The sequence below is a fragment of the Chiloscyllium plagiosum genome, unplaced genomic scaffold, assembly GCF_037043375.1.
Source record: "Chiloscyllium plagiosum isolate Xiang-an unplaced genomic scaffold, Cpla_swu_hap1 HiC_scaffold_5, whole genome shotgun sequence".
NCBI lineage: Eukaryota > Metazoa > Chordata > Chondrichthyes > Orectolobiformes > Hemiscylliidae > Chiloscyllium > Chiloscyllium plagiosum.
Genome location: NW_028270143.1, coordinates 2,119,823 through 2,145,257, shown reverse-complemented (window position 1 = coordinate 2,145,257; position 25,435 = coordinate 2,119,823). Strand labels below are relative to the sequence as shown.

Here is a 25,435-nt window from a genome sequence, read left to right as displayed (position 1 = left end):
TGTCTGCTGTTTCTCTGGGCAGGTGGAAGCCACACTGCAATTCAGGAAGTCTTTCCTCAGATACTAGCAGATATTTATTAGCAAGGACATGTGCAAGTACTTTGCCAGTGGTTGAGAGAAGAGAGATGCCTTGGTCATTCCCTCGGTCAGCCTTATCACCCTTTTTGAATATGGTCAAAATCAGTGCATCCCTAAGCTCCGAGGAAGGTTCTTCTTTGAGCCACATCTTCAAGAGCAAAGCATGTCTGTGTTCATGATGCTGTGGGCCACTCTCCCTTAGGATCTCTGCAGGAATCCCATTAGGACTAGCAGCCTTGTTGTTTATTAAACTCCTTATGGCATCTTGTACTTTGGTTGCGCAGGGATTTTCTCCCATGTCACTTGTGTATGTGTATCCCTTGCAAATCCCTCCGAGGTGCATGTATCTGTGCTAGTGCAGAGCAAGGATGTGCCATTTTTGGATCTTGTGAGCATCTTGTTCCTCTCAGAGGTTAATGTAAATCCCACAGAGCTTTTCCCTGCAGATGCTGATGTCGTGTCTGTGAGGAAACAACGAAGACTGAAGGACATCTTCAACCTTATGGGTGCATTTACTGAGATATGTTCCTCAGTGCAAATACTAGAACTATCGGGAGATGTGAATCGGCGTTTGACCTTTACTCTAGAGAAGCACAGAATTTTTACAGCTTTATATGATGTAATTTGGCCCATCATGACTTCACTGAATGAACAATCCATTTCATGCCATTGTCCTGCCTTCTCTCTGGAACTTCGGGGCCATAGGTCCCACTTCCATTCCTGGACTGTCTACTCCAGAATAGGTGATGTTGCTCTGTCTTGCACTATTTGTCCTCTCCTCCTGCAATTAAGAAATACAAATGATGATACTGTATTACAAAAAGGCCGCCAAATCTCTTGGACATTCTGTGCTCTGTCAGTTGTAAACTTTTCTCAATGTTCTTTACCAGTTATGAGATATGTTAGCTCCCCCTTGTTCTTAATTTCATAATCCTATTGACGTGCCAACTTGCCTATGTATTATGCTATCTTATACACTTTGGAAACACACGAGACTAAGCAATAATTGACCCACATCAAATCCTTCCATATGTGTTCATTCCTAGAATGGTGACACACAGGCCATTAAACATTTTGAAGCAGGGCAACCAGGTACACTAGATGACCTCAAGGCTTCTGACTTTTCCAGTAACCTCTCCCCAGGCTGGTTTTGTCTGTCCGGGAGGTCTCCTGTTCCCAATTGCAGGAATGAGCACTTTCTTCCAATTGTTTGCAGTCTGAATGAGGACTTGCAGGAATCATTGTCAAACCTTGGGACTGGGCATGATATTCGGGGCCGACCTCAGCTCCTAGCTTCATTCCCTCAGCCATCCGGGGAGAGACAAAGGAAGTTATTTGCTATTCATTAGATTCATCACTTACTGTTAAACCAGTTCTTATCTGCTACATTGTATTTTTGTCCATCCTTTAGCAGTCTTCGATGCTATAAATCTTCAGTTTGTCGAGCAAATCTTTGTAGAAAGCTTCTATTGGTTTGATGTGATCACCAATTCCAGAATTATGTTTGCTAGTTACTCATGTGAAAACTCAAAAAAAAAGCTCTGCATCAGCTTGTAAAGTAGTCAATAGAGTTTGTGAACTTGTAAATTACATGATTTCTAGTCAATTAATATGAAATATTAAAATGACTCTGTATTGGTCATCTAATGAAGTCCATATCTTTCAGGGATCTTTAAGTTCTTCAGCTCTTAACCCTGATGTATCAAATATGTGTAGATCTTTATTCCAAATTACCAAGCAAATCTTAAAGTCTCGAAACAATAGCTCTGAATGTTGTTTGAACATTTTAAACTAACTTAAGGGCTCTTCTGTGACTCAATTCAAACAAGGGGATTTTGTGGACATTCTGACAATGTGCCTTTGACTACCCCTTTGCTTTGTATTGACCCAAACAAAACTCTTGTTTTTTTTCCCTGATGCTGCCTTTCAAAATGTTTCTTGTAAAATCAGACAAACTTTTAACTTTTTTTTAATATCGTGCAGTAAAGCTCTTGAATCTTTGTTTTGAATGTTTTGGAGGCTTTTAAAATTCTCAATCTTCCTAAAATAGCAGAGAAATACCCTTCTTAATTTTTTGTCATCTTAAAACAAAATGGGAGGATTCATGCCTATTCCTATTACAACTGACATGAAGCCAAAGAAAAAGATATGAGGATAGATATATTAAGACAGGTTCCACAGGTATACACATCCACTAGTGTGGTACTGAGCCACCTGGATCCCACAATTTTCAATCTGTGATTTGTATTTAGTTAACTAGTACAATTACAACATTTAAAAGGCATCTGGATAGGTATATGAATAGGAAGGGTTTAGAGGGATATAGGCCAGGTGCTGGCAGGTGGGACATGATTGGGTTGGGATATCTGCTGTACATCTCTAAGACTGTATGACTCTAACTGTTCTAACTAAGACAGTGCCAGAGCACGACAGTTAGTCTCAGCGACACTGGGTTAGGTAAGGAACGATCAGCTTGGATTCCCACTCAGCATTTCTGGATAATCTGTATTCGTAAGCTTAAATTGCACATCCCTGACATTTTTGTGCTGAGATGGCAAAATGCACCAGCGTTGCACACAATCTTTTGCAGTGGTGTCATTCCATACAACTAGCATAATGGTACATTTCAATGTGGTTTACATCCCTGGAATCTGTGCTTGCCAGCAGATAAAAACATCGCACGTCTGTGAAAACAGCCATTCACACCATTTCCCAGAGACCCTACAGAAAAATTAGTATAATTGTTTTTAATTTGTTTTGCAGAGGCTGAATAGCCTGGGGCTGTTTTCTCTGGAGCACCAGAGGCTGAGGGGTGACCTTATGGAGGTTTAAAATTCATGAGGGGCATAGATAGGACAAATAAATGCAGAATATAAATAGGAATCATAGAATCCCTACAGCATGGAAGCAGGCCATTCAGCCCATTGACTACCCACACTGATTGTCTGAAGAGTATCTCTCTCAGACCCACCCGCCACCTTCCTGTAACTCCACATTTCTCATGGCTACCCCACCTAGCCTGCACATCCTTGGACACTATGGACAATTTAGCATGACCAATCCACATAACCTGCATGTTTTTGCACTGTGGGAGGAACCAGAGCAGCTGATGGAAATCCATGAAGAACGGAGAAAATGTGCAAACTCCACTCAGACAGTCACCAGAGGGTGGGATCAAACTTGGGTCCCTGGCACGCTGAGGGGCAAACCACAGAGCCACTGTGCCACCCCTAAGTTAGGTGGACATCTGGTTAAGAACCAATGGAAGGTTATAAAATATGTGGAGGGTAAATAATGAAATACTGTGAGAAACTATGGTTTATATTGCGGAAACATGAAAATGCAATTTAAAGGTTGCAGCATGTCAGAGTGAAGTATTATAAAGTCATTACAATTTAACAGTGATACTTTGAAATTCTTGCTCAGTTTCCCGGAATGAGGACATTGCTGACTATTTATTGCCGTCCCTAATTACCCAGAGGACAGTGAAGAGTCAACCACATTGCTGTGGGTTTGGAGTCATATGTAGGCCAGACTAGGTAAGGATAGTAAGTTTCTTTCCCTAAAAGACATCAGTGAACCAGATGGGGTTTTCCTGACAATTGAATCATGATCATTGTTAAACTCCTAATTCCAGATTTTTTTTATTGAATTCAATGTTGTGAAACTTGAAAGGGTTCAGAAAAGATTTACATGGATGTTGCCAGGGTTGAAGGGTTTGAGCTGTAGGGAGAACCAGAATAGGCTGGGGCTGTTTTCCCTGGAGCGTCGGAGGCTGAGGGGTGACCTTATAGAGGTTTATAAAATCATGAGGGGCATGTCCAGGATAAATAGACAAAGTCTCTTCCCTGGGGTGGGGGAGTCCAGAACTAGAGGGCATAGGTTTAGGGTGAGAGGGGAAGGATATAAAAGAGACCTAAGGGGCAACATTTTCATGCAGAGAGTGGTATGTGTATGGAATGAGCTGCCAGAGGAAGTGGTGGAGTCTGGTACAATTGCAACATTTAAAAGGCATCTGGATGGGTAAATGAATAGGAAGGGTTTGGAGGGATATGGGCTGGATGCTGGCAGGTGGGACTAGATTAGCATGGGATATCTGGTCAGCAAGGACGAGTTGAACCAAAGGGTCCATTTCCATGCTGTACATCTCTATGACTCTATAAATTTCACCATCTTCCACCCAGGATTTGAACCTGGGTCCCTAGAATATTACCTTGGTCTCCAGATTAACAGGTCAGCAATAATACCACTAGGCCATTGCCTCACCCCTGATGCTGTTACTCACATCCCTCAGAAAGTCAATAAGTTGGAGTTAATGGATGGCCATTGCTGGTGGAAGTAAACCAAAATGGACACAGAAATTGTGAGAAGCTGTACAGTGTGGGCTTTAAGAATTGGCAGCAGACATTGCCTATTTGCCGTTTGTGCCAGCAAATACTTAATTAATTAATTATTGGTATTAAAAATCCATCAAGTCAGAAACTGTGAAATATTGTTTCAAGTTTACAACTTTCCTAGCATCTAATTTAATGAAAATGTAGCTGTACATTCCCATGGGATGGTCCCCCACAGTGGTTTCATTAAAAGAAAAGACACCTGAAATAATAATTACCAATGATCATAGTAAAGTGCACTAATAACATTCCTCATCAATCACAGAACATTGAATTGTAATTAAAGAGCTTGTGATTGCTCATTGTAGTGTGATAAACGGCAGCACAGCAGGCTCTCTAATTCTGAAAAGTGCTGATTAAGGTTTGAGTTGAAAATTTCAAACTTTTATTTATTCTTGATATGTTTTCAATACTGTCAAACCATTGAACCGATGTCTGTCAGAGAATAATTTTGATTCTGTCAAGTCTGACCATTTTATAGTGATGTTGTGGAGATGCCAGTGTTGGACTGGGGTGGACAAAGTCAGAACTCACACGACACCAGGTTATAGACCAACAGGCTTATTTAAAATCACAAGTTTTCAGAGCACTGCTCCTTTGTCAGGGGAAGTGACCCAGTGTCGTGTGACTTCTGATTTTATAGTGAAACACACACACTACACCTTCTTCCCCCAGAGTCTGAAAGATGTGGGAGCTTGTAAAATCCAGCAGGTGGCCTAACCACCCCTGACTTTCCTGTCCCTGCTCTGTCCAAAATGTGAAGTCCAGCTACTTTAGAATTGCAGCTGGTGTAACCCGTCCCCAGGCTAAGTTCCCCAAAACACCAAATGGTAAGCCGCAAAATACTAAATTCACAGGTGACGAGGTGCAAACTGCCTCCACATGGTTATTGGCCTGCCATTCATTTACTCATAGCAAGGCAAATTTAAAAAGGAACTCTTCTTTTGTAAATACCTTTCTCCCAAACTCAAATGAACTTATGTTATATAAGGAACCAATTAAGGGCTTTCTTGAATTAACAAAAATTACAGCATCTTACTTTTATTTTGATTAAGTGCCACTGTATTGAGTTTTTTTTTGGAGGTTTGTTTACTGCAAAAGAGCCTAAATCTTATCAAACACTAAATCGTATCATTACAACCATCCAGCCCAGCCCTATGGAATCCCTCTCGGCTGATTCTGTCCCCACTTTATTATGCAGTATTCCTGGACTGACTCACTATCACTGGGATATCCCAGAATTGACAGGCAACCTTGATGCTGGTGCTATCTTTAAAACACGGTTGTGCCCCGGACAAGGGCTGTCAGTCCAGAGCTGCCCTGCATGCTTCATGACATTTGCCCAGACCTGGTATACAAAGGAAACTGGCCATCCCACTTTGTGGGCACAGTCCTGGATGCTCTGCTGGGCAGGATGGTGCACAGGTGGGATGAAATCTTTCCCCAGAATCAGCAGTGGAGGCCACATCACCAGATCATGCCAGCAGGTCAGTGCAATCTCAGCTGTCGGGAGGAATGTACAGCGAGGTCGGAGAAGCCCAATGACCTTCTCCTCTCCACCAGTATGTGACAGCACTTTCCCCCCGGTATCTATTTTGATTATTGCACCCACGTCCCACAAAGGCCCATGCTCTATCACTTTCACTACTGCCTGCAACACTTTGCTTTGCTCGTCATCACCAACCCCAACCCTGACACCATTAACCCTACATGCCCTCTGCACTGTGCACTCACTTACTTGGGGCACATCACTATTTGCACTGGATAAAGGCTGTGTCACCCACTTTCATCTTCTTTATTGCCTCTTTCACACTTCAAGACAAAACCAGCCCGTTACTAGGGCAAAAAGAGTCCAAACAGGTGGTTGGCAGTCCAAATTTCAGCTCCTCCCCCTTTACATGGTGAGCATCCTGATTCTGACTGTTCTGAGTGGCTGACTGACTGTGCCAGATCCCTGGACTGGCATTAGATGCTGCCCTGGCATTGCTATGCAGGGATTCCCTGAGTGAAGGCTATTCGTCTTGACTTGAAACTGGTGACTGCTGATGACCACAAATGACTTCCTTCCTTTGTGATTGTGCTAAATGGCACAGTAATACAGCTGTACTGCGAACCTTGTATCTCTGGCTGAGGGGGAAAAATGCAAAAAGGCAAGACAAGCATTGCAAAGCAGAGTTGTTGTGAGCATCTAGGTAGGCTCAGACTGAGTGAGTAAGTCAGTACTATGAGACCAGGCAAAGAGCCCAGAGATGCAGCCTGGTCCAGTCAATGAGCTAGGTGTGTGTGTCCCTGACTGCACAGTGTCCTTGTAGCAGCACTACAATGATAATTTCCAATGCAGCCCAAGATGTGGTATTGAAGAGCAGAAGCATCCTGCAAGTGGATTTGATATATGCTCTGAGAGTTCTTAGAGGCTGGCACATGTCAAATACCAATGTCCGTGGATGTGACTGTATGAGGTCTGTGCCCATGGATTGTGCTATGACATGATGATAGTGAACATGGATGTCCTTTGGAGCAGGTGCTGAGCTGAAGTTTCCAGTTGTCCCAACTGTATGCCATGTGCCATCACCACTGCTGGGTCTGTCCTATTCAGGGTACAGGACATACCCAGAGATGCTGTCTGAGGCATAGTCATAATCACAGAAACGTACTTCCTCAGACAACATGAGGCTGTCGATTGGCTGATCTGAGGCAGCTCTCCCAGTTTTGGCTCTAGTCCGAAGATGTTGATTTGGAGTATTTTGCAATGTTAATAGGGCTCAGTTTGATGCTGTCATTTCCAATGCCTAGGTTGACACCATGGTCTATCTGGTTTCATTCTTGTGTTTGAGACTTTTTAGCAGTTTGATACAATTGAAAGACTTATTGGATCATTTTTGAGGGCAGTTAAGAGTCAACCACATTGCTGTGGGTGTGGAGTCACATGTAGGCCATACGTATAGCAGTTTCCTTCCCTAAGGAGCATTAATGAACCAAATAGGGTTTTACAACAATCAACAATGGTTTCATGGTCATTCGGCTTTTAAAGGCAAATTTCATATTACCAGCAGATACCACGTTGAAGATTAATCCCAGAGCCCACAATTAGTATCTACAGATCTAAAATGTAAAGATGGCACCTGATTTCTTTACTCCACGGTAAACAATCTTCTTAAATTGCTCTCCTTGTTTCCTCCTTCCTTACTGGCAAGATAGATGGTGTGTATTAGAGGAAAATAAATTTAAATAGACTGAGAAAATTCACCAAGAATTCCCCACTTGGCTCATTCAAATGCCTGGTGATGTAGTTTCTATGATGAAAAGTAGCCAATACTACTACCCAAACCCACTGGACTTTGTTGACGGTTCACCTGAACAGAGGTGATTCATCTTTTCCTGAATTGAAAGCTTGCATATTCATAAACATAGGCTGATCCCAGTAAATGGTTAAAAAAAAGTCAGAAGCTCCAAAAAGCTCATATTATAAACAGATAACCTGATACACTGGCCGTGTAAATCATTCAGGACCTATGCTATTGAATCATACTTGAAGCCATCTAGATAATTTGCTTGTTTGATTAACATTATACTATCAGAGTAGATGGCTCCATATGATAACATGGAATCTAAACTCCGATAATGAAACCACTGCTAAATACTAATCGCGAGTTCTTGTCTTTTCTCGTGTTGTTGTTCAGCTGTTTCTAATCTCTCTAATCAGAGAAGACAATCAGTTATCTCAGCAAAAATGACACAAAACGTCAGGACAAAAAAACTCAAACATCCTTTTTGACCCCCCGTTGAAACAGATTCCTCAGAAAGGCTGATGATGCTGCAGCAGTTCATTGGGTCCAGCAAGAGCGAAATAAAAAAAGATATGGGGTTGATGGTACGAACCCACCCAGTTGTTGGAGACCTACTGTAACATGTGGAGGCCTGTGTGTTGAGGAAGAAGAGGCTTCCTAGCCTCTGTTCTGATACTATTGAGCCCAACTGAATGGAGCTTAACACAGATTGAAGCTGGATGTCTATTCTGATATAATACTGGCAAGTATAATGCCACAGGCACACGGTTTACAATAACTGTGAACCAACATAGTTGTAATTCCTCATGTCAGCTGATTAACCGAATGCTGGGTGGTTTCATGGTATTTGGGAATATCCTTCCAGGTTTAGAAAAACTTTGAGATCAGAATTGAGGAAGATGAAGACAAATTAATTCATGGAAGATTTAAAACCAGGATGCATTTAAAGGGACAAACTCATATCAATATGTTCAACTGTTTTTGATTTATTGGACTTTTTGTATTGACTCACTCCAGTGAAGAATGGAGAGAGGCTCTTCTAAAACATGATATCACTAATCCTATAAACTAGATGAAAGTGAGGACTGCAGATGCTGGAGATTAGAGTCAAGAGTGTGGTGCTGGAAAAGCACAGCAGATCAGGCAGCATCCAAGGAGCAGGAGAATCAATGTTTAGGGTAAAAGCCCTTAATCAGGAAACTGATGAAGGGTTAATGCCCAAAATGTTGATTCACCTGCTCCTCGGATGCTGCCTGACCTGCTGTGCTTTTCCAGCACTACACTCTCGACTCTGATCCTAAAATCTGTCAACTGGCCACATTGCAGTTGGCATTTCCCAAATGATTTGGAACACAACAGTGTATCTTACAACTTCCCATCTAGGGCTTTCATGACAATGACAAGCGCCTTTGTGGGCAAATACAAACTATGTCTCATATCATTAGACCATTCTCAGTTATTCACCCATGTGGTATCCTATCTGTTCGATATGCTGTTAATAACAATGCTCTAAGATGTCTGGAATAATATCCATATGTTAAATAATGCAATTGCTATGGAAAAAAGCAGTTCCTGTGAAGAAATGGCATTGCCTTGATTTCTTTATTTTGTGCCATTAAATCTTTACTGTATCTAAATATTCTGCATTACAAATTACTAACTGATGCCATATGTAAGACTCACTTTGGGGGAGGATGGTAGGATGGGAACAGTCGAAGCCCTTGAAGTATTTAAGGAAACTAGGAAAGGACTTAACAGGGAATTAGAAGGGCTAAAATGGGTCATGAAAAGTCGTTAGCAAACATGATTAAGGAGAATCCCAAGGCTTTTTATACATATATAAAAAGCAAGAGAGTAGTCAGGGAAAGGGTTGGCTATTCAAGGACAAAGGCGGAAATCCATATGTGAAGCCAGAAGAGGCAGATGAGGTCCTAAATGAATACTTTGTGTCACTATTCACCAAAGAGAAGGAATTGGTGGAGGATGATCTCAGGGAAAAGAGTGTTGAATTTATAAGCCAAGTTGCTATTAAAAGGGAAGAGATGTTGTCTATTTTAAATTGACAGACATCTTTGTATCCTCATTGGCCACAGATGAGGTCCCAAAGGATTGGAGAATAGTCACTTTTGTCCCATTGTTTAAGAAGGGTAGCAGTGATAATTCAGGAAATTATAGGCCTGTGAGCCTCATGTCGGTGGTAGGGAAATTATTGGAAAGATTTTCAGGGACAAGATTGATATGCATTTAGAAGCAAATTCACTTATTAATGCCACATAGCATGGTTTGTGCAGGGGGGGTCATGCCTCACTAACTTGATCAAGTTTTTTGAGGCAGTGACCAAAATTAGATTAGATTACATTACATTACAGTGTGGAAACAGGCCCTTCGGCCCAACAAGTCCACACCAACCAGCCAAAGCGTAATCCACCCATACCCCTACATTTACCCCTTACCTAACATTATGGGCAATTTAGCATGGCCAATTCACCTAACCTGCACATCTTTGGACTGTGGGAGGAAACCGGAGCACCCGGAGGAAACCCACGCAGACACGGGGAGAACGTGCAAATTCCACACAGTCAGTCGCCTGATGTGGGAATTGAACCCGGGTCTCTGGCGCTGTGAGGCAGCAGTGCTAACCACTGTGCCACCGTGATTGATGACAGAAAAGTGGTTGCTGTTGTCTACATGGACTTCAATAAAGCCTTTGAAAAGGTCCCTCAAGGCAGACTGGTACAAAAGATGAAGTCACGTGGTATCAGGGGTGAGCTGGGAAGATGGATACAGAACTGGCTTAGTCATAGGAGGCAGAGGGTAGCTGTGGAAGGATGCTTTTCAGAATGGAGGGTTGCGACTAGCAGTCTTCCACAGGGATTAGTGCAGGGACATCTATAGTTCATGGTTTACATAAATGATTTGGAGGAAAATGTCGCTGGTCTAATTAATAAGTTTGCAGACGATATAGAGATTGATGGAGTTACACATAGTGAGGAGGATTGTCAGAGGATACAGCAGATGGAGTTTAATCCAGACAAATGTGAAGTGATGCATTTCGAAGGTCAAGTACAGGTGGAAATTATACAATGAATGGCAGAACCCTTCGGAGTATTAATATGCAGAGGGATCTGGGTGTGCAGGTCCACAGATCACTGAAGGTGGTAAAAGAGATGCATGATGCAGGTTTTTCACACAAAGGGTGATGAGTGCCTAGAACATGTTACCAAAAGAGGTGATGGAAACAGACACAATAGCAGCATTCAAGAAGCAGCTGGATAAATACATGGATCAGATGGGAATAGAGGGCTACAGATCCTGTAAATGAAGACAGTTTTAGTTTGTAAGGACAAAATGTGTCAGCACAGGCTTGGAAAGCTGAAGGGCCTGTTCCTTTGCTGTATTGTTCTTTGTTCTTTGAATATTATTGCAATTATGCACAAGTGCCTGCAAGGTTCAAAGCTGGCTCTAGCAATGCATTTTGCGATCTGCAATACAGTCGGAGAGAGTCTCTCATCTCTGTTCAATTAGTGGATCTCAGACAGAACAATTGTAAAGGTTTCAGTGTCCCTGACAGTAGCAAAATAAAATAATAGCAAGGTTTTATGATTGCTATCATTTCAAGGAAGCGTACACTTTGGATTGAGAAGTTAATGTCTCTATAGCCGACACTCCTAATAGATAAGTTTAATATTCATAATAATATAGCTGTAACAAATTATAAGAACAGTAGCGCCTCGACTTACGAACTTAATCCGTTCTGGGACCCGGTTCGCGAACCGAGAAGTTCGCGAACTGAATCAATTTTCCCATTGTTCGGATATTCAAAGTGCGCGTAGCAAAGCAGAACAATGACAATGAAACCACAGGCTTTTTGCGTTCATACCTTTGTTTGTACCTTGAATTTCGTACGTACGTTGAAGCAAAATTTTATGTACAATCCTATTCGTAAACCGATTTGTTCACGAACGGGATCGTTCGTATATTGAGGCGCTACTGTAATATATAAAAATACAACTTGTGAAAAATTAAGTATGGTTTATTTAATACACATTACCTGATCAATTTACTCAATAGCAACTGCCTGCTAATACCTGATACTAACAGAGGGTTGAACCCATTTGACTGGATTTGTCTAAAAACTAACAACATGTAGATCAGATAGGGACTTGTCATGGAGGACAGATATCCCATGATTTGTGAATCTCTGCAAGTTACTGATGTGCACCATTCCACCATCAGTTCCTCAGAAATGCTGTCTCACATTTAATGCCCTTGTAAGTTTCACTGGTGGATTTCAGAATAATTGCTTGCTAAACTCGCCAGAGAAGTTTAAGTCTAATAACTAATAGCAAAGAATTACTTTACTGACATAAAATTGTTAATGACCATGAATTAAGCTCTCAAGCCCAGCAGGTAAATAATTTAAAAATGTGGAGCTCAGTTCTAAAATGAACCACAAGTAACAAATTGTTGAATATATTTAACATGCTACATATTAAAAATAAATTCTTCCTTCTCCGGTCTTTTTTCTCCCTTAGTCTAACCTTTCTTTCTTTCTCTTAATTTCCTTCCGTAGGCAATTTGTAGTGTTGGTTGTGGCTCATCCTGCAACACTCTTTCCTCGAGTCAGAAGATTGTGGATTTAACTCACCCTTCAAAACAGAAGCACAACATCAAGATCGACACCCTTGCACTGAAGTGTGAGAATGCTGCGCTGTCTGTGGGTGCAGATAGAAGTTAGTACATGCCAGTATAAAATTTTTAAAACTTTTTTTTCATCGTTATGTTCTGGTGGAAGCAGTGTTATTCTGGACTTTTTATTTTTTTCCTTCCTCTAATTTATTGCTATGATTTTGTACTTTTTGAATTTCCATAATGCTGGACTTATTTCTTTATTTTTTCTTTTTTTTTCCCCCAAGGATGTGTACTCATGAATTTATGCCTAGACTCCCTGTACCTAAGATGAGTGAGTACAAGAGACAATAAAGCTGATTCAATTATTTTGAAGAAGGGATGAGAAGTGATCTCTGGTGTCCTTAACACTATTTATCCCTCAATCATCACACAAAACAAAAAACAAATTACCTGCTTATTTTAACGTGGCTGATCATGGGATCTTGCTTTTTTGCAAACTGGCTGCCTTGTTTCCTCCATAAGAAGATATTTTATTGGCTATATGGCCCTCTGTGATTGTGAAAAGTACAATATAAATGCAAAGTTAAAATCACACAACACCAGGTTATAGTCCAACAGGTTTATTTGGAAGCAGTAGCTTTTGGAGCACTGCTCCTTCATCATTTGGTTGTGGAGTTTAAAATCGGAAGACGCAGAGTTTATAGCAAAGGTTTACAGTGTGATGTAACTGAAATTATATATTGAAAAAGACTTGGATTGTTTGTTAAGTCTCTCATCTTTTAGAATGGACATGTTGGTTTCAGTCCTTACATACGTAATTTCCAGAAAATTTTTAAAGTTACATTCTCAAGTGAACATTAACAATTGGTGCCATGTTGGCCCAGATAATGCATTGAAGGTGCGAGGTGCCCTGTGCGAGGTGCCCCGAGGCTGTCTGTACCCCAATGTCCAGACTGATTCGAATCTAAAAAATGGATTTACAGAATCTTACATGGATTCATGCAGCTTTTGAACAAAATAAAATGTAATTTTACAAGTATAAATTCACCCCACAAACTTATGTGTGTGTGTTTGTGTGGGGCGGAGGGGGGATGGGGAGGGGGGGCTATGAGTGTGAGAAGTGTGTCTGTGTGTATATGTGTGAGTGTAAAGGGGTATAAGTCTGTGAGAGGGTGCATGTGCGTGTGAGTGGGGGAGTGTACATGTGAGCTTGAGAGAATGCTTGTGTATGAGAGAGGGTATGTGTGAGTGTATGGGTCTGGAGGAGTGTGTGTCTGTAGGAGTGTGTGTGCGCATCTGTAGAAGTGTCTGTGTGTGTGTGTGTGTGTGTGTGTGAGAGAGAGAGTCTGCTTGTGTGTGTGTGTGAGCCTGCGTGTGTGTGCATGTGCCCACATGTGTGTGTATGTGTGAGAGGGTGTATAGTGCAATGGGGTCACCTATAGTGTAACATGAATCCCAGGTCCCAGTTGAGGCCATCCCCATGGGTAACGAACTTGGCTATCAACCTCTGCTCGGCCACTTTTTGTTGTTGCCTGTCCCGAAGTCCACCTGGGAGGATGGTCACCCGAAGGTCCGAGGTCGAATGTCCTGGACCGCTGAGGTGTTCCCCAACTGGGAGGGAACACTCCTGTCTGTTGATTGTTGTGCGGTGCCCATTCATACGTTGCTGTAACCTCTGCTTGGTCTCGCCAATGTACCATGCTTCAGGGCATCCTTGCCTGCAGCGTATGAGATAGACAACGTTGGCCGGGTCACATGAGCATCTGCCACATACACAATGGGAGGTGTCCCCACACATAATGGTGGTATCCATGTCCACATTCTGACACGTCTTGCAGCATCTACCGTAACAAGGTTGTATGGTGTTGTCCTGAAAGCCGGGCAGTTTGCTACTAAACAATGATCTGTTTGAGGTTTGGTGGTTGTTTAAAGGCGAGAAATGGAGGTATGGGAAAGGTCTTGGCAAGTTGTTCATCCTCATTGATAATGTGTTGCAGACTGCGAAGAACATGGCGTAGTACTCCCAGGAAGTATTGGAGAACAAAGGGTACCCTATCAATTGCAGCTCATGTCTGTCTCCTAGGGAGGTCATTATGATTTCTCGCTGTGGCATGTCAGAACTGGAGGTCAATGAGTTGAGCATTGTACCCCGTTCTTATGAGGGCATCCTTGAGTATTTCCAAGTTCTATCACGTTCCTCCTCATCTGAACAGATCCTGCATAGGGCTTGTCCATAGGGGATGGCTGTTTTAATATGTTTTGGGTGGAAGCTGGAGAAGTGTAGCATTGTGAGGTTATCCATGGGTTTGCGGTAGAGTGAGGTGCTGAGGTGCCCATCCTTGATGGAGATGCATGTGTCTAAGAATGAGACAAATACTAGAGAGTAATCCATAGTGAGTTTGATGGTGGGATGAAACTGGTTGATATCACTGTGTAGTTGTTTCAATGACGACTCACCCTGGGTCTAGAGGAAGAAAATGTCAATGTACCTGGTATATAATGTTGGTTGGAGGTCCTGCATAGAGAAGAAGTCTTGTTTGAACCTGTGCATGAAAATGTTGGTATATTGGTGTGCAAATTTGGTCCCCATGGCTGTTCCGTGTGTCTGGATGAAGAACTGGTTTTCAAAGGTGAAAACATTGTGGTTGAGGATAAAGAGGGTGAGTTGTAGGATGGTGCTCGTAAATTGGCAGTTGTTGGTGTTGAGTACTGAGGTTGTTACCGCGATGCCGTCATTGTGGGGGATGCTGGTGTAGACTGCTGAAATGTCCATCGCGATGAGGAATGTTTCTGGTTCAGCTGGTCATATAAACTCACATATACATGCAAGTGTTTCTGTTGCTTCTTCACAATCCTGCTGTTAACTTCCTAAGTTGTTAAACTCATTCAGGGGATACCCTATTGTTCCAGTGTTTTTCCAGCTTTCCAGATATCATGTTGTCCTGACTATGCCTTTAACAGTACACAATGCTGACAATGTACAGACCAGAAATACATTTGAGCTTAAAGGCATCGGAACAAGTCCAATGGGCTATACTGTGAGACAGGATTAGAGTGGTGCTGGAAAAGCACAGCAGTCAAGTAGCATCTGAGGAGCAGGAAAATTGACATTTCAGGCAAAAGCCCTTCCTGATGAAGGGATTTTGCCCAAAACGTTGATTTTCCTGCTCTTCAGATGCTGCATGACCTGCTGTGCTTTTCCAGCACCACTCTAATCTAGACTCTGGTTTCCAGCATCTGCAGTCCTCACTTTTGCCTATACTGTGAAATATTCAATCTGAGAAAATTCTGGCCACCACCTCTTATCAATATTTTGTGATATTGTTTCTTAAATTTCATCCTTTTCACTGAATGCGAGATAATTTGTCTGTACATTTGTGTTCTTCCGGGTATGTTCCTGTCCCACAGCACTATAGGCACAGACACTGAGTTAACTTTATTGAATGAGATAGAACAAAAATATGCATAAATCAGCCAGCGAAGCTATTTTAGGGTTAAGTTTCTGACAAAAAATAATCAACCTGAAATATTAAATGTTTTTCTCTCCATAGATGCTGTCTGACCTGCTGAGCATTTCCCACAATTTCTGTTTTCATTTGAAGTTTCTTACTGTTTTTTATTTTGCACTGAAGTATGGAAGTAGAAATTTCCTTACAGAGTGCACGTATTTCCATATGCTTCATTTGCTTACACAGGCTTTTCACAATACCTGCAACAATGGGGAAATGCAAATGAGCAGGCAAAGGTAACTGTGCACTCCCTCTGTGGTGTACATGTCGTCATGATATTTTAAACTTTCAATAGCGTCATAACCAATTTTGGGCAGATTCTAGATTATGGAATGTAGGGCATTTCCGATTGTGTGAGATTCATTCAGCCTTACTGGTCACAATTGATCTTGGAAGGTAATTGGACTTGAAATACTAACTCTGTTTCTCTCTTCACAGATGGTTCCAAACCTGCTGACTTTCTCCAGCACTTCCTGCTTTCGAAACCTTCACCCTGCCATGTCTTCTCTGATCAATGTCCTTGGGGTGTACTCATTACTTGAGGGGACTTCTTTTGGTCCTAGTTATAGAGAAAGAGAGGGTGGGAGCTGCTCTGAAGTCCCAACCTTGTAGCTGGCTGCCATCATATTTCTTCCTTTCTCTGTTTTTGTTCCACATGTCGTCTCCACATTTATTCTTTTCATTGGCTGTTTGACTCAGCCCAGGAAAACAGACGTTTACCCAATTGATTTCCTGCACAGAAGCTTTGTTTGAATTGTATTGTTTGCTGTCCTTTGTCTACATTGTACTGTGGGATAATGGGAACGTCTGATCGAGGCAACATGATAGCTCAGTGGTTAGCATTGCTGCCGCTCAGCACCAGGGACATGGGTTTGAGTCCACCTTCGAGTAATTGTATGGAGTTTGTACAGTCTCCTTGTATTTGCGTGAGTGTTCACCAGGTGCTCTGGTTTCCTCCCACAGTCAAAGAATTGGTGAATTAGCCATGGGGAATGCAGGGTTACAGGGATTAGGCTGGTCTGGGTGGGATGCTCTAAGGAGGGTCGTTATGGACCAGATAGGCCAAATACTTCCACACTGTGGGGATTCTATGAACATTGTACAATGTGTGAACTGCCCTCCAAAGGATTCTGTTATTTAACTGGATGATGCCATTGCCTCCCTAGCCAGTTTGATGGCACCGAAAAAGTGGTCAATGTCTCAGTTGGCTGAGGTTGGTTTCAGCTGAGCAATTGAAAAACTTTTGTCCCTTTATTTTAAGATCAGAGCCTAAAGCCTGAGTATTGAACAGGGTATTTTTCCCCCAAAGCTGGGATATTCCCTCGTGACCACTTTAGATGAATAATGATAGCTCTTCAAGGACCTAGTGTGAAATGAGTTTAGATAAGAGACAAACCTGTAATTGGATGAATTCCTGTACTAAATTGATAATCCTCAAGAATGATGTACATGATAGTAGATGGGGAATTGGAAAGTACTGATTTCGTGCAAAACTTTCGTGCGAGTTGGAGGAAGCAGGAAATTGTGAGACAGAGCAGAATCATTGAGTCATTGAGATGTACAACATGGAAACAGACCCTTCGGTCCAACTTGTCCATGCCGACCAGATATCCCAACTAATCTAGTCCCATTTTCCAGCACCTGGTCCGTATCCCTCTAAACCCTCCCTATTCATATACCCATCCAGGTGCCTTTTAAATGTCATAATTGTAACCAGTTTCCACCACTTCCTCTGGGAGCTCATTCCATACACACACCACCCTCTGTGTGAAAAGTTTGCCCCTTAGGTCACTTTTAAAATATTTTCCCTCTCACCATAAACTTATGCCCTCTCGTTTTAGTTATCTATTTACCCAATCCATGCCCCTCATGATTTTGTAAACCTCTATAAACTTTTCCCTCAGCCTCCAACCCTCCAGAGAAAATAGTCCCACTCTATTCAGCTTCTCCCTTGAGCTCAAACCCTCCAACCCCAGCAATATCCTTGTAAATCTTTTCTGAACCTTGGGTGCTTTACCACATGAGCAATATGTCTGACTTGAAAGTAGATTAGATTAGATTACAGTGTGGAAACAGGCCCTTCGGCCCAACAAGTCCACACCGACCCGCCAAAGCGAAATCCACCCATATCCCTACATTTACCCCTTACCTAACACTACGGGCAATTTAGTATGGCCAATTCACCTGACCCTGCACATCTTTGTGACTGTGGGAGGAAACCGGAGCACCCGGAGGAAACCCACGCAGACACGGGGAGAACGTGCAAACTCCACACAGTCAGTCGCCTGAGGCGGGAATTGAACCCGGGTCTCTGGCGCTGCGAGGCAGCAGTGCTAACCACTGTGCTACCGTGCCGCACACTTGATATTTGAGTTAAGACGTGCGCCATTCCATTGTTCAGATACTCTAACTCACACCACAACAAAATTCAACGATAAATTTTTAAAAAGCTAGAAACCAACAATTATGAAAGCTGGAGAACCATGAAAATCCTCTATGAGTCCGCAATGCTTTGGTGGGAAGCCATCAAAGCAAACCTCCCAACTGAAACTTGATCCTCATTTACTGACTGAGCGAGGCCCTCTGCATTGAGAACATATTTAAGTGGCCAACCGTGTCTCAGAGCACTTGAGTTAAATGTCTCAAGGAGTTTAACAGAGGAAGGCGAGAGGCATTTGTTTGACTTTTGCTGAAACAAAATAGCTGATTGGTGAGTATTTCCAGTCTATAAAGTGAAAGCAATGTTTTCAGTTTGTGTTCAGATCTCCAGTTTATTTTCTTTTTCTAAAAAAAAGCTTGTTAAGTATAAAATTAATACAAATACATTAAAAAGGGGAATAATACAGTGAAGTGTGAAGAGCAGGGACACGAGAGTGATTTTAATTAATAATTAAATACGATAGAGATGGCAGGTTGGACAATTGCATGCAGCTGCAGTCTCTGGGAGCTGCTGATAACCAAGGGTGGGAGGGGGGGGGGGGGGGGGGAGGGGGGGGGGGGGGGGGGGGAGAGGAGGGGAGGACTGCCTGTCTGGTGATTGGGTAAAGGACATTCTCTCACAGCTGGAGAGGAACTTGGAGCAGGAGGGAGAGGGATCCAGTAGTCATCTACTTAGCATTAACAACATTGAAAGTACTAGAAAGGAAATTCTGCCGAAAGATTTTGAAGTTAGGAGCTAAAATAAAATGCAGAAACTCCAAGGTAATAATCTCATATTACTTCCTGAGCCACTGGCAAATGACGAATAAAAGGAGTTAATTGTATGCTGAAAGACTGGGATGGGAAGAAAGAGACCCAGGCGCCAGTGCTAGGGTAGAAGGGAGCTGTCGTAACTGGATGGGGTTCACTTGAAGCTTTCAAGGACAGGTGTCTTGGCAAATTGAAAAACTAGTGCTTTACAGAAGGTCTTAAAATAATTGGCAGGGCAGGAGAGGCAGTGATAAAACTCAGCTCGCAAGGCAAAAAGATATGGCAGCATTTACGAACAACTATTTTGACAATGATACCCAGAATGGGACTAGAAGGGACAGAGTATACAAGCTTGAAGAAACAGTAGAAAAGGGGGCATAATAGGTAAAAAGACAAAATGAATGAGTTTTTACTTGAGTGCACATAGTATTTGAAACAAAATAAATGAATAAATGGCAAAAGTAAAGGTTAATGCGTATAATCTTATATCCATTATGGAGACATGCTTACAAAACCAAAGCTCAGAACTAAATATTACAGATACATAACCATTCAAAAGCACAGGTAGGGAAGAAAGATGGTGGGGTGGATTTGGAGAAAAGCCTTTTGATGAGCAATGGCAGATGTTTAAGAATAAAAGGTCATGATTCATAGCAAAAGTATACCCAAGTAAGGTAGAAGAGTTCTTGGAAAGGCAGACACTGACCGCGGTTAGCTGGGAGCTTAAGGACAGTATCAAATTGAAAGAAAAACCATACAAAGTGATAAAGATTAGTGATTTTTGAGAAGATTTGCAGCTCAGGTTGATGATATGTGTGTATGTTAGCTCGCTGAACTGGAAGGTTTGTTTTCAGATATTTCATCACCAATAACTAGGTAACATCGTCAGTGAGAGTCTCCGGTGAAACGCTGGTAGTATGTCCTACCTCTCTATTTATAAGCCTTGGTTTCTTAAGGTGGGTGATGTTATTTCTGTTTTTTTTTCAAGGGTAGATGGTGCCTAAATCAATGTGTTTATTGATGGAATTCCAGTTAGAATGCTATGCCACTAGGAATTCTCGTGTGTCTTTGTTTCGCCTGTCATAGGATGTGTATGTTGTCCCAAAGTGGTGTCCTTCTTTGTTCGTATGGAAACTAGTGAGAGGAAGTTGTGTCTTTTAATGGCTAGTTGGTGTTCATATATCCTGGTGGCAAGTTTCCTGCTTGCTTGTCTGATGTAGTGTTTTTTTACAATTCTTGTATGGTATCTTGTAAATGGCATTAGTTTTGCTGGTAGTATCTAATGGATCCTTTAGGTTCATTAGTTGCTGTTTTAGTGTGTTGGTAGGTTTGTGGGCTACCATGATGCCAAGGGGTCGGAGTAGTCTGGAAGTAATGTTTGATATGTCTTTAATGTAAGATAACGTGGGTATAGTTTTTGGTTGCATAGTGTCTGCTTGTTTGAGTTTGTTTCTGAGGAATCGACAGATTATGTTGATTGGGTACCCAGTTTTCTTGAAAACATATATGTATTTTCCTTCTCTTTGTAGTTCTTGGGTTCTGCAGTGTGAAGTAGCTCATTAAAACAATGTCTTGATGCAGCTCCGTTTATGGGTGTTGGGATGATTACTTCTGAAATATTTGGTCTATGTTTGTTGTTTTTCTGTAGACAGTGGTTTGAAGCTCTCTGTTAACGTTCTGTTCCGTCTCGGAATGGTGATAAAGATTAGTAGTAAATCACAGGATTTGGAAAAATGGCCAACAAAAATAAAAACAGGGAAAAAATAAACTGAGAACAAACTAGCAAGATAAAAATGGACAGCAAGGGCTTTATTAAAAAAAAAGATATGAGCGAGAGAGAGAGACAAAATAATCAAGGGTCTTCCAATCTAGTGGTTGTTCCACAGAGCAAGATGAAAGATGCTTGCATTTCCTTTCAGAAGGTTCACACAGAGAACTCTCTGATCAGTGACATCATCACCGATTGACATTTTGAGGATCTGCAAATCTATTCATGCTGATCTATATGACACGAACGAGAGTTTCTCAGTCATGCCTGTCCTCTACCATAAATTTCTTGGATAACTGAATATTGAAGAGTCTGGGTGAACCACAAATTTTGCACGAGATGATCCTCCAGTCCTTTGTGAAAAGCAAAACTCCCAAGAATAACACCTCACCTGCTAAGTTTTGGCTCTCTGAGTCCAGATAAGCCTAGGTCAGCTACAGACCTGCTCATTTCTGGCTGGCATTATGTCAGAATCCAGGAGGAAAGGCATCAACATCCCAGCTACAATTGTAAGGGAGAATGGGAGGAAAATAAAAATCAGCAGCCCATTTCACTACTGAACAAGCAATAGAAAATTCTATGCAAAATCACTGCCAGTTAGGTGACCCCGCACGGACTCCGGAGTACGTTCTTCAGGCACGTTCTCAAACAGACTCGCGACCACAGCCACATCTCCTTCCTCAGCACCTGCCTACGGAACCGACTGACCCCGCACGGACTCCGAACTATGTTCAGACCAACAAAATTTGGACCCAAAGAGAACAACCTGTACCTACAACAAATCCGAAGCCTCCAGCAACAGACCTCCCTCCGGACCCTCCGCTCCACGCTTGCAGCCATGCGCCGCTACCTACATTCCCTACAGTCAGCCCTACCCCAGCTCAGGACAACACTCTCACAGACCTGCAAAGGACCTCTACTGTTCTTCATCCACAGAAGAATCCATACATTAAACAAACAGTTCTTCCTAGCCATATCGGAAATTAAAGACAGTAAGTACCAAAAACTTTCATGTACTTACCCCCACACTCTGGGTTCCTCAACCGTTCCAGAATCTTCCATCGGCCTCCGAAATCACTCGGGCACCATTAACCACGAGGCCGCTGCAGCGCCCGCGGCTATAACCGCCACCGCAAACCATGACATCACTTCCGCCCCCACCGTCCTTGCAGCCTCTGCGATCGCCGCCCAGACAACCGCCTCCACGATCGCCAGGAAGACCATCGCCGACAGATTCGCGGCCTCCGCGGGGTGCACGGCTATAAGGAACAACACCGTTTCTGCCGTCGCCGCAGCCACTTCCGCCCCCAGTGACATCACTCACCTGCACAATGACCACGCTGCATGCGTCTCCGCCCTCACGCCGATCTCCATCACCACGCCTAACCTCGCCCCCACGCCGATCTCCGTTCGCACGCCGAACCCCACCCCTGCCCCAATCTCCGTTCCCGCCCCCATGTCTAACCCCGCCCCCACTCCCAGCTCCAGCCCCACACCAGGTCCTAGCTCCCAGCATTGCCATGTTTTCACCATCCCTCCAGAACTACCCCTCTCTGAGGATGAAAGATCAGTCCTCGGCAGAGGCCTCACCTTCATTCCCCTACGCTCTCGGATTAACGAGTTCAACACGCGGTGAGACATCGAACAATTCTTCCGCCGCCTTCGCCTCTGCGCCTACTTCTTCAACCAGGATTTTCACCCACCCTCTGATGACCCCTTCTCCCACCTCCAACACACCCCATCCACCTGGACACCCCGTGCTGGCCTCTTACCTGTCCTCAATCTCTTCATAGCCAACTGCTGCCACGACATTAACCGCCTCAACATCTCCACCCCTCTCACCCTCGGAGCGTGCAGCCCTCCACTCCCTCTGTTCCAACCCCAACCTCACGATCAAACCGGCAGACAAGGGAGGCACGGTAGTAGTTTGGCGCACTGACCTTTACACCGCTGAGGCTAAACGCCATCTCGTGGACACCTCATTCTACTGCCCCCTTGACCATGACCCCACCTCCCACCACCATACCATCATCTCCCAGACCATCCAGAACCTCATCACCTCAGGGGATCTCCCATCCACCGTCCCACAACCCCGCACCGCTTGTTTCTACCTCCTGCCCAAAATCCACAAACATGACTGCCCCGGCCAACCCATTGTCTCAGCCTACTCCTGCCCCACCGAACTCATCACTGCATACCTCAACACGGTCCTGTCCCCCTTAGTCCAAGAACTCCCCACCTACGTTCGGGACACCACCCATGCCCTCCACCTCCTCCATGATTTTCACTTCCCCGGTCCCCAACGCCTTATCTTCACCATGGACGTCCAATCCCTGTACACCTCCACCCCCCATCACGAAGGACTCAAAGCCCCTCCGCTTCTTCCTTTCCCGCCGTACCAACCAGTACCCTTCCACTGACACCCTCCTTCGACTGATTGAACTGGTCCTCACTCTGAACAACTTCTCTTTCCAATCCTCCCACTTCCTCCAAACCAAAGGAGTAGCCACGGGCACCCGCATGGGCCCCAGCTATGCCTGCCTCTTCGTAGGATATGTGGAACAGTCCATCTTCCGCAGCTACACTGGCACCACCCCCCACCTTTACCTCCGCTACATCGATGACTGTATCGGCACTGCCTCGTGCTCTCACGAGGAGGTTGAACAGTTCATCCACTTTACCAACACCTTCCACCCCGACCTCAAATTTACCTGGACCATCTCAGTCTCCTCCCTCCCCTTCCTAGACCTCTCCATTTCTATCTCGGGCGACCGAAACAACACGGACATTTACTATAAACCGATTGACTCCCACAGCTACCTAGTTTACACCTCCTTCCAACCTGCCCCCTGTAAAAACACCATCCCATATTCCCAATTCCTTCGTCTCCGCCACATTTGCTCCCAGGAGGACCAGTCCCAGACAGCCTCCTTCTTCAAAGACTGCAATTTCCCCCGAGACATGATCGACGATGCTCTCCACCGCATCTCCTCCACTTCCCGCTTCTCCGCCCTTGAGCCCTGCCCCCCCCAATTGCCACCAGGACAGAACCCCACTGGTCCTCACCTACCACCCCACCAACCTCCATATACATCGTATCATCCGTCGTCATTTCCGCCACCTCCAAACGGACCCCACTAGCAGGGATATATTTCCCTCCCCCCACTATCAGCGTTCCGAAAAGACCACTCCCTCTGTGACTCCCTCGTCAGGTCCACACCCCCCACCAACCCAACCTCCACTCCCGGCACCTTCCCCTGCAACCGCAAGAAATGCAAAACTTGCACCACACCTCACCCCTTACATCCTTCCAAGGCCCCAAGTGATCCTTCCATATCCGCCACAAATTCACCTGCACCTCCACACACATCATTTACTGCATCTGCTGCACCCAATGTGGCCTCCTCTATATTGGGGAGACAGGCCGCCTACTTGCGGAACGTTTCAGAGAACACCTCTGGGACATCCGGACCAACCAACCTGTGGCTCAACACTTCAACTCCCCCTCCCACTCCACCAAGGACATGCAGGTCCTTGGACTCCTCCATCGCCAGACCATAGCAACACGACGGCTGGAGGAAGAGCACTTCATCTTCTGCCTAGGAACCCTCCAACCACAAGGGATGAACTCAGATTTCTCCAGTTTCCTCATTTCCCCTCCCCCCACTCTGTCTCAGTCCCAACCCTCGAACTCAGCACCACCTTCCTAACCTGCAATCTTCTTCCTGACCTCTCCACCCCCGCCCCCACCCACACTCCGGCCTATCACCCTCACCTTAACCTCCTTCCACCTATCGCATTTCCAATGCCCCTCCCCCAAGTCCCTCCTCCCTACCTTTTATCTTACCCTGCTTGGCACATTTTCCTCATTCCTGAAGAAGAGCTCATGCCCGAAACGTCGATTCTCCTGCTCCTTGGATGGTGCCTGACCTGCTGCGCTGTTCCAGCAACATGTTTTCAGCCAGCTGGGTCATGCCTACTCTGGAACAGATGAATGACCCTGACCCACTGTACCAGACAGGTAGATTTCTGACAGTCTGCAGCTTTGTAAGGGCCAGTGGTTTGGACACCTGGCTCATGAACTTGGACCAAGGTAAGGCTTTTTATAGAATCTCCCACATCTACATAACAGATGTACTTTCTAAGATTTAGTTTGAAGAGGGACCTCATTTTTAGATCCAACTGCTCTGCACAGGTATCAAAGGCATAGCTTCAATTACCCATGGGAGACTGGTTAGCAAGGTTAGATCTCATGGAATACAGGGAGAACTAGACATTTGGATACAGAACTGGCTCAAAGGTAGAAGACAGAAGGTGATGGTGGAGGGTTGTTTTTCAGACTGGAGGCCTGTGACCAGTGGAGTGCCACAAGGATCGGTGCTGGGTCCTCTACTTTTTGTCATTTACATAAATGATTTGGATGCGAGCACAAGAGGTACAGTTAGTAAGTTTGCAGATGACACCAAAATTGGAGGTGTAGTGGACAGCGAAGAGGGTTACCTCAGATTACAACAGGATCTGAACCAGATGGGCCAATGGGCTGAGAAGTGGCAGATGGAGTTTAATTCAGATAAATGA

General features: G+C 44.0%; 1 long non-coding RNA gene across 2 annotated transcripts; it reads right to left on the bottom strand.

Annotated features, from left to right (window-relative positions):
• Positions 1-302: 302 nt before the first annotated feature.
• LOC148149859 (uncharacterized) lies at positions 303-15,412 on the bottom strand. Of its 2 annotated transcripts, none has more exons than XR_015757068.1 (3): positions 12,842-15,412; positions 12,408-12,474; positions 303-859 (listed from the first exon to the last, which is right to left on the bottom strand). It is a non-coding gene; the product is annotated as an uncharacterized LOC148149859 (long non-coding RNA). The 2 variants fall into 2 exon arrangements; XR_015757069.1 differs by having other exon boundaries at positions 12,301-12,408.
• Positions 15,413-25,435: the final 10,023 nt, after the last annotated feature.